This window comes from Rhinatrema bivittatum, chromosome 6 (genome assembly GCF_901001135.1).
Source record: "Rhinatrema bivittatum chromosome 6, aRhiBiv1.1, whole genome shotgun sequence".
Taxonomy (NCBI): Eukaryota; Metazoa; Chordata; class Amphibia; order Gymnophiona; family Rhinatrematidae; genus Rhinatrema; species Rhinatrema bivittatum.
Genome location: NC_042620.1, coordinates 207575112 through 207590183, shown reverse-complemented (window position 1 = coordinate 207590183; position 15072 = coordinate 207575112). Strand labels below are relative to the sequence as shown.

Genomic DNA, 15072 nt, shown 5'->3' with positions numbered 1-15072 from the left:
AGACATCGACTCTTTTTCCTGCCCCACATCGTCCTTACTAGACTATCTATGGCACCTTTCAGACTCTGGTCTCCAGACCTCATCTGTAAGAGTACACTTAAGTGCAATCTCAGCTTACCATCATACAATAGGAGATGCACCAGTATCCGTGCAACCTCTTGTCAGTAGATTTATGAGAGGTTTAATTCACCTTAACCACCAATACGGCCACCAGTCACAGAATGGGACCTTAATTTGGTGCTAACAAGGCTCATGAGTTCTCCTTTTGAACCCATGAATTCCTGCAATTTTAAATTTCTCACATGGAAGACTATCTTCCTAATAGCCATTACATCTGCTAGAAGGGTTAGTGAGTTACAAGCACTTGTCACATACTCACCCTATACAAAATTCCTTCATGACCGGGTGGTACTCCGTACACATCCAAAATTCCTTCCCAAGGTAGTTACGGAATTCCATTTAAATCAATCCATAGTTTTGCCCATATTCTTCCCAAGACCTCATTCTCACCAAGATGAGAGGGCTTTACATACCTTGGACTGTAAACGTGTGCTTGCATATTATTTAGACTGCACTGCAGTCCACAGGAAATGCACTCAACTCTTTTTTTCTTTTGAACCAAACAAACCGGGTAATCCAGTGGGCAAACAAACTCTCTCCAACTGGCTAGCAGATTGTACAGAGTTCTGCCATGAAAAAGCAGGCCTTCCTCTCCAAGGACGAGTAAAGGCGCATTCAGTAAGTGGAATGTCAACCTCAGTAGCACACTATTGTTCAGTGCCAATTCTTGACATATATAAAGCTGCAACTTGGAGTTCTCTTCCCATTTTTGCAGCTTTTTACTGCTTGGATAAAGAAGGACGACAAGATTCGGCCTACGGACAATCTGTCTTAAAGAACTTGTTTCCACCATAATCCCAACTCCTTCTACATCCAACCTGCTGTGATTTAGGCTGCCTCAATATTTCCAACAGTACTTCAGTGTTGGTCCACTACAAAATGACTCGGCCTATAGCTTGCTAATCACCCATATGTGAGGACTAGCATCCTGCTTGTCCTGGGATAAAGCAAAATTGCTTACCTTGTAATAGGGGTTATCCCAGGATCGCAGGATGTAGTCCTCAAGAAACCCACCCGCCACCCCGTGGAGTTGGGTCCGATACATTTTATTATTTTATTTTTGCTAACGCTTATTGCTATTCACGAGACTGAAGGGAGACCCCTGTGGCTCGAGGGATCATGGCATGCTGGACATGCTCAGTGGGCTCAGTGTGCCAGTCAAAAGTTTCTAGAAACTTTGACAAAGTTTTCCGTGATAGGGCTCCGTCAGTGACGTCACCCATATGTAAGGACTACATCCTGCTGTCCTGGGATAACACCTATTACAAGGTAAGCAATTTTGCTTTTTTAGCACATAGTCGTTTACTGGGATTAACAAAGTTTCAGTACTCTGCTGGGATCTAAATCCAGATTGGTCAGAGTGCAGAATTTTATGAACAATTAAAAAATCATTTAATTGTTCCATAGCCGCTCTCTCTAAACATTTTCCCATTGCAATAAGATTTGAAATTGGCCTATAACTAGTCAAGGCATCTACGGGAAGTTTCCCTTTTTTTTTTATTTTTTTGAGTGAATGGATAACTAATCTTTTTAAACTATTTGGAGCTGTGTCTTCCTTAAATGACAAATTAATAGACTTTGAGACTACCTATATGAAGAGGTCCCCAATGGTACCCAGGATACTTGTTGTACATGGGTCCAATGCAAAGGCTGAGGATTTAACTCTGGCTAGATGACTATTAATCTCTATTCTTGAGATGTGTTCAAACGTCTCCCAAAAGGTACTAACTTTAGCAACAACTAAATCTTCCATATATATGTCTACTGATGATGTTCTTTGTTCGGATTTCTGCACATAGTAATCTGCAAAATCTCGTGAAAGCCAGCCTTTAATGCAACTTCCTGCTTAGAGGACTGTAGCAATTTATTTACTTCAGTAAATAATTGATGGTGGCAATTTATTGCTGACTACAATCTAATACTAAAATAATCTTTTTGAATCATTAGGTACAGATTCCTGGATTCCTTCCTTTTTTCACGATGCAGAGTCAAATTAGCTAGATCTGGGTTCTTGTGCCACTGATGTTCTGCTACCCGCATCTCTCTTTTTTTTTTATCTTGATGAAACCAGGGGACCCTCCCATGCTTACAATTGATTAGAGATATTTTTTCAGGCACAATTCTATTAGTAACTAATGATAGGGTTGAAAGCAGTATATCAGTTAAGGAATTTAAAGAAACATGAAAGATATTTTCCCTTACACTAAGCCATGACGTTTTAAATTCCTCCATGTCTATTTGACCACGCCAAGCTTAAAGGTTTTCAATACGTTCTGCTTTCATTATAAGAACATAAGAACATGCCATACTGGGTCAGACCACGGGTCCATCAAGCCCAGCATCCTGTTTCCAACAGTGGCCAATCCAGGCCATAAGAACCTTGCAAGTACCCAAAAAGTAAGTCTATTCCATGTTACTGTTGCTAGTAATAGCAGTGGCTATTTTCTAAGTCAACTTAATTAATAGCAGGTAATGGACTTCTCCTCCAAGAACTTATCCAATCCTTTTTTAAACACAGCTATACTAACTGCACTAACCACATCCTCTGGCAACAAATTCCAGAGTTTAATTGTGCGTTGAGTGAAAAAGAACTTTCTCCAATTAGTTTTAAATGTGCCACATGCTAACTTCATGGAGTGCCCCCTAGTCTTTCTACTATCTGAAAGAGTAAATAACCGATTTACATCTACCCGTTCTAGTCCTCTCATGATTTTAAACACATCTATCATATCCCCCCTCAGCCGTCTCTTCTCCAAGCTGAAAAGTCCTAACCTCTTTCCTCATAGGGGAGCTGTTCCATTCCCTTTATCATTTTGGTCGCCCTTCTCTGTACCTTCTCCATCGCAACTATATCTTTTTTGAGATGCGGCGACCAGTATTCAAGGTGCGGTCTCACCATGGAACGATACAGAGGCATTATGACATTTTCCGTTTTATTCACCATTCCCTTTCTAATAATTCCCAACATTCTATTTGCTTTTTTGACTGCCGCAGCACACTGAACCGACAATTTCAATGTGTTATCCACTATGACACCTAGATCTCTTTCTTGGGTGGTAGCACCTAATATGGAAGAATTTAAACTTAATGAAAATAAAATTAAATTTTGGTCTGACCAGGGTACTACGTTTACTGTTAAATCATTTACCTACAGCAAAGTTTTTGTCAAGATTAGATATCAAAATTTGGTCTAAAATGTGACCAGCTTTATGAGTAGGATCATGTACTAGGGCTGACATGTTCAAGGCAGAAAGAACCATTTGAAAATCCTTAAAAATCCCTTTCTGTTTACTTTCAGTATGAGAGATTCAGATCTCCTATAATTAAAATTCTGTCTGATCTCAGTGCCAGCAAAGACAAAAAAATCTGCTAATAAGGATAAATCCCCACTTAAAAAACCTCAGGATAATAAATTAAAGCTAACATCCAGGACTATAATTTAATAACCAGAGTCTCACTACCTGATGAACTCATGGACCTGTGGACCAAGGTGGAGTTGGACGAGGAAGAGGCCAAATTGGAGCTTCACCTTTAACAGCCCACATTGCCCTCAGGTTAAGCCTTTGGGTGCCGAGGCTGGCAGGTCTTAGGTGGGGACCTCTGTTGATGGTCGGAAGGTTTGTTGAGATCACTGGGCCGGAGTAGATGTGGTACAGGTGAAAACCGGGAGCAGGCTAGGGTCACAGGCAGGTGGTGTTCAGGAATGTCCAGGAAGCAGGCAGTGGTCAGTGAGAAAAGGTGTTCAGGAAAGTCCAGGAGGCAGGCAGTGGTCAGTGGTAGGTGGCATTCAGGAAAGTCCAGGAGGCAAGCTAAGGTCAATACCAGGTATCCATCCTAAGGGAAAGGTGGGATAAGAACATGCCATACTGGGTCAGACCAAGGGTCCATCAAGCCCAGCATCCTGTTTCTAACAGTGGCCGATCCAGGCCATAAGAACCTGACAAGTACCCCAAAACTAAGTCTATTCCATGTTACAGTTGCTAGTAATATAAGTGGCTATTTTCTAAGTCAACTTAATTAATAGTAGGTAATGGACTACTCCTCCAAGAACTTATCCAATCCTTTTTTAAACACAGCTACACTAACTGCACTAACCACATCCTCTGGCAACAAATTCCAGGGTTTAATTGTGCGTTGAATGAAAAAGAACTTTCTCCAATTAGTTTTAAATGTGTCACATGCTAACTTCATGGAGTGGCCCCTAGTCTTTCTATTATCCGAAAAAGTAAATAATCGATTCACATCTACCAGTTCTAGACCTCTCATGATTTTAAACACCTCTATCATATCCCTCCTCAGCCGTCTCTTCTCCAAGCTGAAAAGTCCTAACCTCTTTAGTCTTTCCTCATAGGGGAGCTGTTCCATCCCCTTTATCATTTTGGTCGCCCTTCTCTGTACCTTCTCCATCGCAACTATATCTTTTTTGAGATGTGACCAGAATTGTACACAGTATTCGAGGTGCGGTCTCACCATGGAGCGATACAGAGACATTATGACATTTTCCGTTTTATTCAGTATTCCCTTTCTAATAATTCCCAACATTCTGTTTGCTTTTTTGACTGCCGCAGCATACTGAACCGACGATTTCAATGTGTTATCTACTATGATGCTAGATCTCTTTCTTGGGTGGTAGCTCCTAATATGGAACCTAACATTGTGTAACCAAAGCATGGGTTATTTTTCCATATATGCATGAGCTTGCACTTATCCACATTAAGTTTCATCTGACATTTGGATGCCCAGTTTTCCAGTCTCACAAGGTCTTCCTGCAATTTATCACAATCTGCTTGTGATATAACTACGCTGAACAATTTTGTATCATTTGCAAATCTGATTACCTCACTCGTCGTATTTCTTTCCAGATCATTTATAAATATATTGAAAAGTAAGGGTCCCAATACAGATCCCTGAGGCACTCCACTGTCCACTCCCACTGAGAAAATTGTCCATTTAATCCTACTCTCTATTTCCTGTCTTTTAGCCAGTTTGTAATCTACGAAAGGACATTGCCACCTATCCCATGACTTTTTATTTTCCTAGAAGCTTCTCATGAGGAACTTTGTCAAACGCCTTCTGAAAATCCAAATAAACCACATCTATCGATTCACCTTTATCTACATGTTTATTAACTCCTTCAAAAAAGTGAAGCAGATTTGTGAGGCAAGACTTGCCTTGGGTAAAGCCATGCTGACTTTGTTCCATTAAACCATGTCTTTCTATATGTTCTGTGATTTTGATATTTAGAACACTTTCCACTATTTTTTCTTGGCACTGAAGTCAGGCTAATTGGTCTGTAGTTTCCCGGATCGCCCCTGGAGCCCTTTTAAAATATTGGGGTTACATTAGCCATCCTCCAGTCTTCAGGTACTCCTTCAGCACTGTCTAAAAGCCTATCTTGTGACAGTTGAGGTCCACCACCTTCGCACCAGGTAGGCATGTTACCAGGCAATTCTCACGCCCAACAGCCACCCAGCTGTCTACATTCCTAATAATCGAATCACCAACTATGTCGGCCGACCTAACCCTTCCCCCTTGGGCAGTAATCCTTGGAGACACATCCTTGGTGCGAAAGGACAATGGAGAGCAGGTCCTTGCTACGCAATCCTTTCCTGCTGTACCAGGTTGATGCTCTCCGATCATGAGACCTTCTTCCTCCAAGGCAGCACTAGGGCTACCAGTGTGAAGTTGGGACTTGGCTACTATGTCCCTGAAAGTCTCATCTATATACCTCTGTATCTGCCTCAGCTCCTCCAGGTCTGCCACTCTAGCCTCCAGAATTTGGACTCGTTCTCTGAGAGATAGGCGCTCTTTGCATCGCATGCACATGTACAATTTCTCACTGACGGGTAAAAAATCATACATGTGACACTCGATGCAAAAGACTGGGAAGCCCCCCTCTTGCTGCTGGACTGCTGCCTTCATCTCAAATTTGTTCAGTTCCTAGTTAAGTTTTAGGTTGCTATGGGAGTAGGAATTTGTCTAATTAATGTCCTTTAAATGTATTAGTGAATTCACTATATGTGAATAAGGTTGGTTTTTTTTGTTTTTTTGTGTGTGAAATTATAGGATGGGCTAGGGGTGGAGGGGTGGGTGGGTTGGGAAATACAAACAGTCTAACTTCAGTTAGTCAGCTAGAGTGACTTACTGCTCTCTTGATTAACACATGCTGGTACTTAATCAAACCAAATCACACTACCTTAACACCTTTCCAAGGTGAGTAACTGAACTGAACTTTTCAACCTTTTTACTTAGGTATACACTGCTCCTAGCTTATTTCTAGCTTCTGGCTACCTTTTGTTTTTTGTTTTGTTTTTAATATGCAAACACTCTAACTTCTGCTTATTAAATGCCTTACAGACTATTAAAAATAAACACACCAACTTCTGTTTATTCACTGTCTTACTGATTATTCAAAGAACAAACACACTAAATAATATTCCCAAATAGTTAACTTCGCCCCAATTCTTTTAGAAAAGAACATTTCCCAAGCAAAAATTTACTGATTCCTTTCAGCCACCAGCAAGGTGATCCTCTCCTCTCAGTTCTCCCACTGGATAGGCAGGGCAGGAAGGCAAGGAGCAGAACAGGCAGACGGATGAGGAGAGATGGAGAACTGAAGACAGAGGGACTGAAGACGAAGACAAGGAACTGGAACTGAAGACACAGAATGCAGGAACTTGAGAACGAAGACAAGGTATGCTGAAGCAACTCACACTATAAGGACATAGGGAGACCTGTTGCCGAGGCACTGGTGGACCGTCTGCAGAGGCTTTTTATAGGCCAGAGGAGTGATGTAATCGTTGAGGCACCTTCAGGTCTTTCCCACCGTGGGTCCTTCCCTAGTTTTATGCAGGAAGGAATTACCCATAGGTCATATTAAATGCAGCAATGGGAAATCCGAATCTGAGTACCAGCTCTCAGTGAGAAGTAAGATATCTAAATGTAAATCCAGTAATAACTGCAGTAAAATCTCAACCTTTCCTCGAACTGCACGAATGTTAACATATGCTACTGACAGAGGGGGATTATTTACTTGTAATGGCTTTACCATAAAGGCTGGGTTACGCAGGGATATGCTAGAACAGAGGAATGGTGCAGATACCAGATTTACTCCTACAAGGAGAAGTCCCAGCTTCCCCAACAAGAGTGGACACTCTATTAGATCCCCCATGAGGTAGGTCTAGGCCCAGAAATTCACTTGCATTGTAGATCAGCTAGTTTGAGTACACCCTCTGAGTTGACTAAGGTCATATTCTCAGTCTGCAAATTCATCATTGAGGTTCTGGGTTAGTGTTCCCTCCCCCCTCGGACCTGAAAAGGGATTGATAGGAATTTCATCTGATCTTCTACTTGAGCCTCCAGAACACTTGCCTCTGCTGGAAGAACTCTCTTATTCCACATTTCTGGACAAGCTGGGAAAAAGCACTCTGAGTCAATGTTCACAGAGACAAGGATCCTCGAGTGAAGGTTTTTAGTCTTCAGATTCTAGAGACCCTTCCAGAACCAGCAGTTATTCCAATTCATAATATTCTACAGGAGTTACAAACAAGAATGTGGGAGAACCCAATTTCCTGTGCGCCAGTAGCATGGAAATTGGACCTTAAGTACAGAGTGCAAAAATCAGGGATTTAGGAATGGCTCTGAAAACAACAAAGAAAACAAGATGTTTTTCAAACAGCAAACAGGTTACTGGATAATTTTGGTAAGAAAGTACTCCAGAGCTTCATGCTTAATGCACAAATATCTGCTCACCAATTCTACATAGTTCGGTACTTACATGACTGCTTGCAAAAGCTGAAGCCTTTTCTTCTGTAAGTTGATATATGCCTTGACGTATCTGCTGTCATTTTTTGACATGGAAGAGTGCATAGGCCATCTGATTTGCTCAATAGTGTTTTTGACACGACCGCCTGTTCTTCCTCAGCCTCCATAGAAGCATGTCGAATGGCTTGGGTACAGGTCAGCCTCTAATGGGATGATGTCCATGATAAGCTAGTGGATGTCCCCTACCTGAGAGACCATCTCTTCAGAGATGAATTGAGGAAACAGTTGCTCAAGTCAGAGGAACTTATGGTAGTCCAGTCTCTCTCATCCAGCTTAGAGCAACAGCCTACTTTATGCTGGCCATATTATGCTTTTAAAAAGCCATATTTTCAAAGATGCCCCTTCCGGCAGTTTCAAAGGTACCGAATTCTACATCGGCTTCTACAACAGCAACAGCTTACAGCCTGAAGTCAGGAGTGAGAACTCCATAAACCAAAGGTGGAACAGGCCTACTCAAAGCCTGGGCTAAATTTTTGACCATCTTACATATCCAACAGCCATCCTCCTGTTACGACTGTCGCTGCCCGATGTCTCCACTCCGCCATCCTTACCTCTCTGGCGACTCCTCCCGCGGTTGACGGACATTTGGCTGCCACAGCGTCTGCCTGCTGTCCTCTCCGGCGTCCCCGGTTCGGCTTGGGCGCTGCCTCCCACCATGCTGTCCAGTTGCCTTAGGGCGTGCGCGCCACACGGCCCTGCTTCAAATACTTTCTTTGGCGCGATCCTCAGGGGCATCCCCCTGTGATGACATCATGCATCCCGGATACAAAAGGCCTACGCTACTGCTAGCTAATCAAGTTAGCAAGGGTCAGGTATTCGTACTGGTGAACTCCTTACGGATGGGATTCGCTCTCCGTACTTAGCTACTCTGCCTCTCCATTATTGGACTTACTCTATTTGGGGTACCCGCTCCTCAAGGGCCTCTCTCTTCTCTTTCAGGTCGCTGTCTGAAACCGGTACTCGCTCCTCGAGGGCCCATGTTCCCAGACTCGCTGCCTGGACTTCACTTTTGCCTAGAAGATACCACTGCCAACACCATCAGTGAGTTACTATCTACTTCTCTCAGAGCTGTTCCCTGGAACCAGATACTCGCTCCTCGAGGGTCTGCCTCTACTCCAGCTCCTGTGATTCCTACCGAGAGAAACCGCTGTGTGAGTACCCAACCAATGAGGCTTTATTCCAGAACCCTGCATATACTTCATTGTACTCACTATCTCAGTTTCTCTTCACTAAAGCACAGCCATTGTGGGATCACTGTTCCAGAGCCCTGAGGGACTACAAGCCCAGCTGGGCTTCATCTCTGCTCACTACTGCCACCTCTGGTGGCTCCTCAATACTGTTAATAAAAGATCTATCTATGTTGTGTGTCCTAAGCTGAGCCTGACCTGTGGCCCCTCATGGGACTTTCCCCCCATGGGCGTGGTCAGCAGCCACAGTGTCCAAGGGTCCACCCAAAACCTTACAAACAATAACACCTCCCTGATAGTGGGTAGGATTCAACCCTACCTGGAGGAATTGGTGCAAGTTATTTACCAAAGACTGCTGGATACCCAAAATTGTGGAGTCTTGATTCTGCTTATGCTTTTCCCAACTTTCCATGCTTCCACATTGCTTAGCCTTCAATATTGATTCATCTCATTCAGCACAACGCCGCCTGGAAATGGAGTCTATTCTTAGTCAATGAGAGGTAGAACCTGTTCCATTCCAGCAGCATGACCAGGAGTTCTACTCCCGATACTTCCTTATCCACAAGAAAACTGGGAGATTGATACCCATCCTGGGTTTAAGAAAATTGAACAAGAATCTGCTCTGAAAGAGAAATTAAAAATGTATTCCCGTCATACAATTCTTCCCTTTATCCAGAAGGGAGAATGGCTATATGCCTTGGATTTGAAGAATGCCTTTGCTCATTCATCCCTCCCACTGGCTTTATCTATGCTATGTGATCTCATTACTTGTACCAAGTATTAGTAGTGTCACACCTTTTGTTATCAGGACATCAAGATCTTTCTGTACCTAAACAACTGGCTAGTGTCAGCGACTTACAGACATCTATTCAACTTCTATAGTCATTAGGTTTCCTGTGGACTTCAAAAAAACAATTTTAGTTTCCACCCAGAGAATTAAATTCATAGGAGCATGGATAGATTCCCTACAAGAAAGAACCTTCCATCATATTGGTTGAACACACTCAGAACACTTGTACTTTGACTGCTGAATGCAGATCATATATCAGCCAGAGACATTCTAGTCGTCATGGATCACATGGCAGCAGCAGTTCATATAGTTTCATTGACCCACTCTCAATGAGACCAACTAATTCAGCCCTTGATAAACTCAGTGAATGTCTTGCAAGGCATGAAACAGTAGCTTTGCTGGTGGCTACAGTTCTTCATCTTACACTGTGGCTTCTTTAGCCACTCCGGCTGCTTCTTCATCAATTAGCTTTGGCGATGGACACTTCCATGAATGGATGGGGATCCCATACAATTCCTATCAAACTCAAAGGGCTTGATTGTTAATAGAAAGACAATTTCAGATTAATCTTCTGGAGCTTCGAGCAATCAGATTTGCTTTGATAACTTTCACACATCTCCTCCAAGGGAAAAGTGTTCTCATTCAAATTGACAGCCAGGTACATGAACAAATAAGATGTCTGGGGTCATGGCCCCCAAAAATATGAGAATGTACATGCCGACATCAAGTTATTCTGCAAGCAACCTATTTTCTAGGAATTTCCAGCATATTAGCAGAATGCCTCAGCAGAATCTTTCACCCACAGGCGTGGTTCCTAAAACAATCACCTGCCAACAGGCTGTTCAGTCTATCGGGTCTTATAGCAATCGACCTCTTCATGTTAGAGGAAAACAGAAAGGTGGTAAGATTTTGTTCTATTCTACCAGTGAACTCAGATCCTCAGGATGCTTTTCTGCTCAACTGGAGTGCAGACTTCATGTACTCTACCAACTAGTCCTTTGATCGGCAAGGCAATGCAAAAAGTTCTCAATGATCAGGCTTAACTGATTCTTATTGGTCCAGGGTGACCCAGATAAGTTTGGTTTGCATATCTTGTATAGCTGTCCAGTACCTTCTGATTCATCTTGTGGCAGATTCATCATTGCTAACTCAAAAGGAATGTCGTCTATATCATCTGAACTTTGCCTTCCTGACCCTGATATGGATATTAAGCGCTTCATTGATCACACACTTTGCCTTGCCTAAAGAGGTTGAGAATATAGGCAGTGTTTGTCCAAAAAACATCTTTAGAAGAGTTTACAGAATAAAATGGAAAAGGTTCTTATCTTGGTGGCTACAGACTTCCTTGGACCCATTCACATGCAGACCAAAAGACCTACTTAAATATTTACTTTCAATCTTCTTCAGGTCTCAATACTTCATCAGTGAGAGTTCATCTCAGTGCTACAAAAACCTACCACTTCTAAATTGAAAGTAGACCAATCTCAACTTATCCATTGGTATCCACATTCATGAAAGGCTTATAACAAACTAAACCTCTAGTTGTCAAACTTTCTGTCCCATGGGACCTGAATGTGGTTTAGGCACAGCTAAAGAAGCTTCTTTTTGAACCTTTGGTTGTTCATGTGGAAGGTATTATTCTTAATCAAATTACATCACAGGTTCATTGCCCCCCTTGTAATGCTGTCTTTTTACAATAGAGTGGTGCTCCGCATGCACCCAAAGTTTTTTACCAAAGGTGGTATCGGCTTTTCATATTAAGCCATTGTCTTACCTACTTTCTTTCTGAAACCACATAACATGAAGATGAAAATGTTCTTCATTCGTTAGACTGCAAAAGAGTTTTTTCTTACAACAGGAAAAGAACTCAGCTGCATCGTCAGGCTTCACAGATATTTACGATCTGAACTGATGGCATAAAGGCAGCTAAATGAGCATTGTCCAGTTGGCTGGCAGACTGTATTGTCCCCTGTTATGTCCTAGCAAGTTTTCAGATCACAGATTGTATCAAGGCTCATCAAGTGAGAGCCGTGGCAGATTTACAGGCCGATGCAATATGTGCACGTGAAAAATGGGCGCTGATGATTGAGTGCCCGCTGTCATAACGTATACCCATTCATCTCTCGTGGGTGCACAGTGCAGTATGGCAATGAGCTGCTGTGTTAAAAAGGAGGCATTAGGGGAAATTGTGCATCTCTAAGGCGCCCAGGAGAAGTGACTGTGCATGGGTTAGGAAAATGAACACTCAATTTTACGAGTGTCCATTTTCCTAACTCGTGCACAGCCACAGGTTAGGAAAATGGATGCTCGGAAATTGAATGTCTGTTTTCCGAACTTGACCGCCATCAAGATTTTTATTTTTCCCATGTTTCTGCTTTCTGTGGTTCCTCTGACTTAATATTGTGATGATATTAAGTTGGAAGAACCACAGAAAAGCAGTATTTTCTGTAGCCTCATAAACATGGCATTTACATGTGATGAGCGCTATTAGCTACATGCTGGTATGGATGCGCGTTTTGGACACTCTAATCCTCTTATTGCATCAGGAGTTATGGATGCCTGTCCAACCATGAGTTAACATGTGCATTAGCCTGAGCACACAGTATTACATCGGCCAGTTAGTGACTCATCTGACAGTTGTACTTATTGAAGATATCTGCAAAGCTGCAACTTGGTTGTCCGTGTACACCTTCATGTCTCAATATTTTCTAGACAATTTATCAAAAAGTGACAGTATTTGGATAAGCAGTTTTGCACAACCAGTTTACCAGTAGTCCATTCTTCACAAAGGGGTTTGTGTTGCTTATTCAGTAAATGCTCTACTGCAGCTGTCAGCTTGGGACTCAGCAAATGGTGTTTTCCATAGATAGGAGGGTGAATTAGCCATGCTAAATACCTACTCACTCCATGGAGAGTCAACTACTTACTTAGACTTAGCTCTATAATCGACTGAGGGACTTCACAGGGCAATACCCATGTGGGAATTCCCACACATGCTCAATAGAACGAAAGCTATATGAGATTGGAGAGAAGGGTCCATTTGGTGCCATTGTATGATGTCACCCACACGTTGTGGCTATTTCATCCTGCTGTCTATGGAGAACACTGTTTGCGATAAGCAAATTTGTTGAATCACTATTGCTTTTTTTAGTCTATCTGGCTAATAACGTTTTATGGATTTTTTTCCTCCAGAAATGTTTCGAAACATCTTTTAAACCCTGCTGTGTTTGTTGCCTTGACAACATCCTCTGGCAACAGATTCCATAGCTTGATTGTACACTGAATGAAAAAATGCTTTCTCTGATTCACTTGTTTGTCCAGGCTGGTGGCCTGATCAGACTGGGAGTCTGTAATATCTGGCTGGGGAATGGGCATGCTGGAGCAAGGTGGGGCTGGGAAGCTTGGTCCCATGGCATCAGGCTGGAGAAAGTAAGGTTCATGTCCAGTTGCAAGGATGAGCCAAGGGATGCATGCAGCTGGTGCTCTTCTGGTGGCTGTTTCTGGAGCTGCTTCTCCTTCTCTTCCTCACTTCACTGTTTCTGCGCATCCAATTGGAGGGTTGTAGTACAAGCTGCTGCTACACTACTAGTCCCTGGGGCTGCGCTGCTGGTCATGGGGGCTTCACCACTGGGACCAGCAGTTTCCTGGGTGAGAGCTGTAGAAACAAAGAAGACCTAAGTATAAATGCTAAGAAGTGTACAATTGTTCATGTAATGTTTGACTTAAGATGTGCACTTTGCATCAGTCCATCAGTCTATTAATGTGAGCATATTATGCCAAAATATGTTTACATCTGGAACAGAATAGCCATTTGCAGGTGAGATGAACTTTCTGACTCCAACTCACTTGGTGTCCAGGGCCTCTTTCATCCCCTCAAATATGTCCAGTCCCAGCCTTTCAATCGGGCACTGCTCCATGGCGGTCAGGACGCTGGGGCAAGGAGCTCCTTCTCCCATCTGTCGGTGATACTTGTTCCTGCTTGCCACCTTGGTCTTGAGCTGGGCCTTTATAATCATGATAGTGATGTGCCACTTGCTCTCCAGTCCTCCTTATTCCACCGTGCCAGGATATGGCCTTGGCAATGGTGTACCATATCTGTCCTTTTGCTGCCCTGGTTGACTTTGTGGCATATTTCCCAAAGAGCAGACAGTAGTTCTCGAGGACCCCGGTGATCAGCATCTTGTCCTCGACACTAAAATTTAAGGCCCTTAGATGAGGCCGCCCTGCTGCCTGGCTGCCGGATGATTGGATTGCCAATTTCGGAGACATGTCACTAACCTCACTCTCGCTCCCACTCCCTGCTCCCCTCCCTTCCTCCCCCCTTCTGCATCTGTCCTGCAATCTTCCCTCCTCCTTGCCCTCTCTGTCTATCCCTAGCCTGCTGTTTCCCTCCCGCCACATTCGTCTTCCTATCCTCTTTCCCCTCCTGACTCCTATCTCTTCCTTCCTCCCTATGTCTACTCCTGTCCCTGTCCCATCTCCTCCTCCTCCTCCCATCACTCCTGCCCACCTCCTCCCTCCTCCCCACATCTAACCTCTCTTCCCCATGACTCTCACGCTCCATCCTCTCTAGTTTCTCACCAACTCCACCACCATCTCTTCCCCTTCAGTACACAGACAGACAAACTTGACAGAATAGCAAAAAACTTTCACACACAAATAAATACAAGAAACAAAGGTAAAAGGAAACAGATGACAACAGAAGACAAGGCTCTGCACTCAGAAATTGTTAGCTAAACTCCTACTCTAACCACTATCCAACAACTCACCTCCTCTGGCCCACTCCTGACACACCCTCAAAGAGGCAGCTGCAGGAAACCTGTATATATATAAACAAATATATTAACACGCAACATGTATAATGACACGCAATGTGATAACATATTGCGAGTAGCGCAACTTTGGTATGCGATGTGGTAAATATGATATTCCTAACCATGCCCCCTTTTTTTTATCACAGATGCTACTGTTCCATATTTATAGCAATTTGATGATTCTAGGTCTAAGTTAGCCCTGTTATTGAGCAGGTCTAAAGTTAGCCACATATACTTGTCTGGCTAACTTTAAAGTTATTGAAGTGTATTGATTGGCATGGCCATGCCGCTGAATGTCCCTGATTAAGTTATCCGAATAAGTATCAACCCCCAATGT

At 43.1% G+C, this 15072-nt stretch overlaps 1 protein-coding gene across 3 annotated transcripts in view; it reads left to right on the top strand.

Annotated features, from left to right (window-relative positions):
- TRAF3IP1 (TRAF3 interacting protein 1) overlaps positions 1 to 15072 on the top strand; it is a 364461-nt gene that overhangs the window by 161702 nt on the left and 187687 nt on the right. The window lies entirely within an intron of this gene.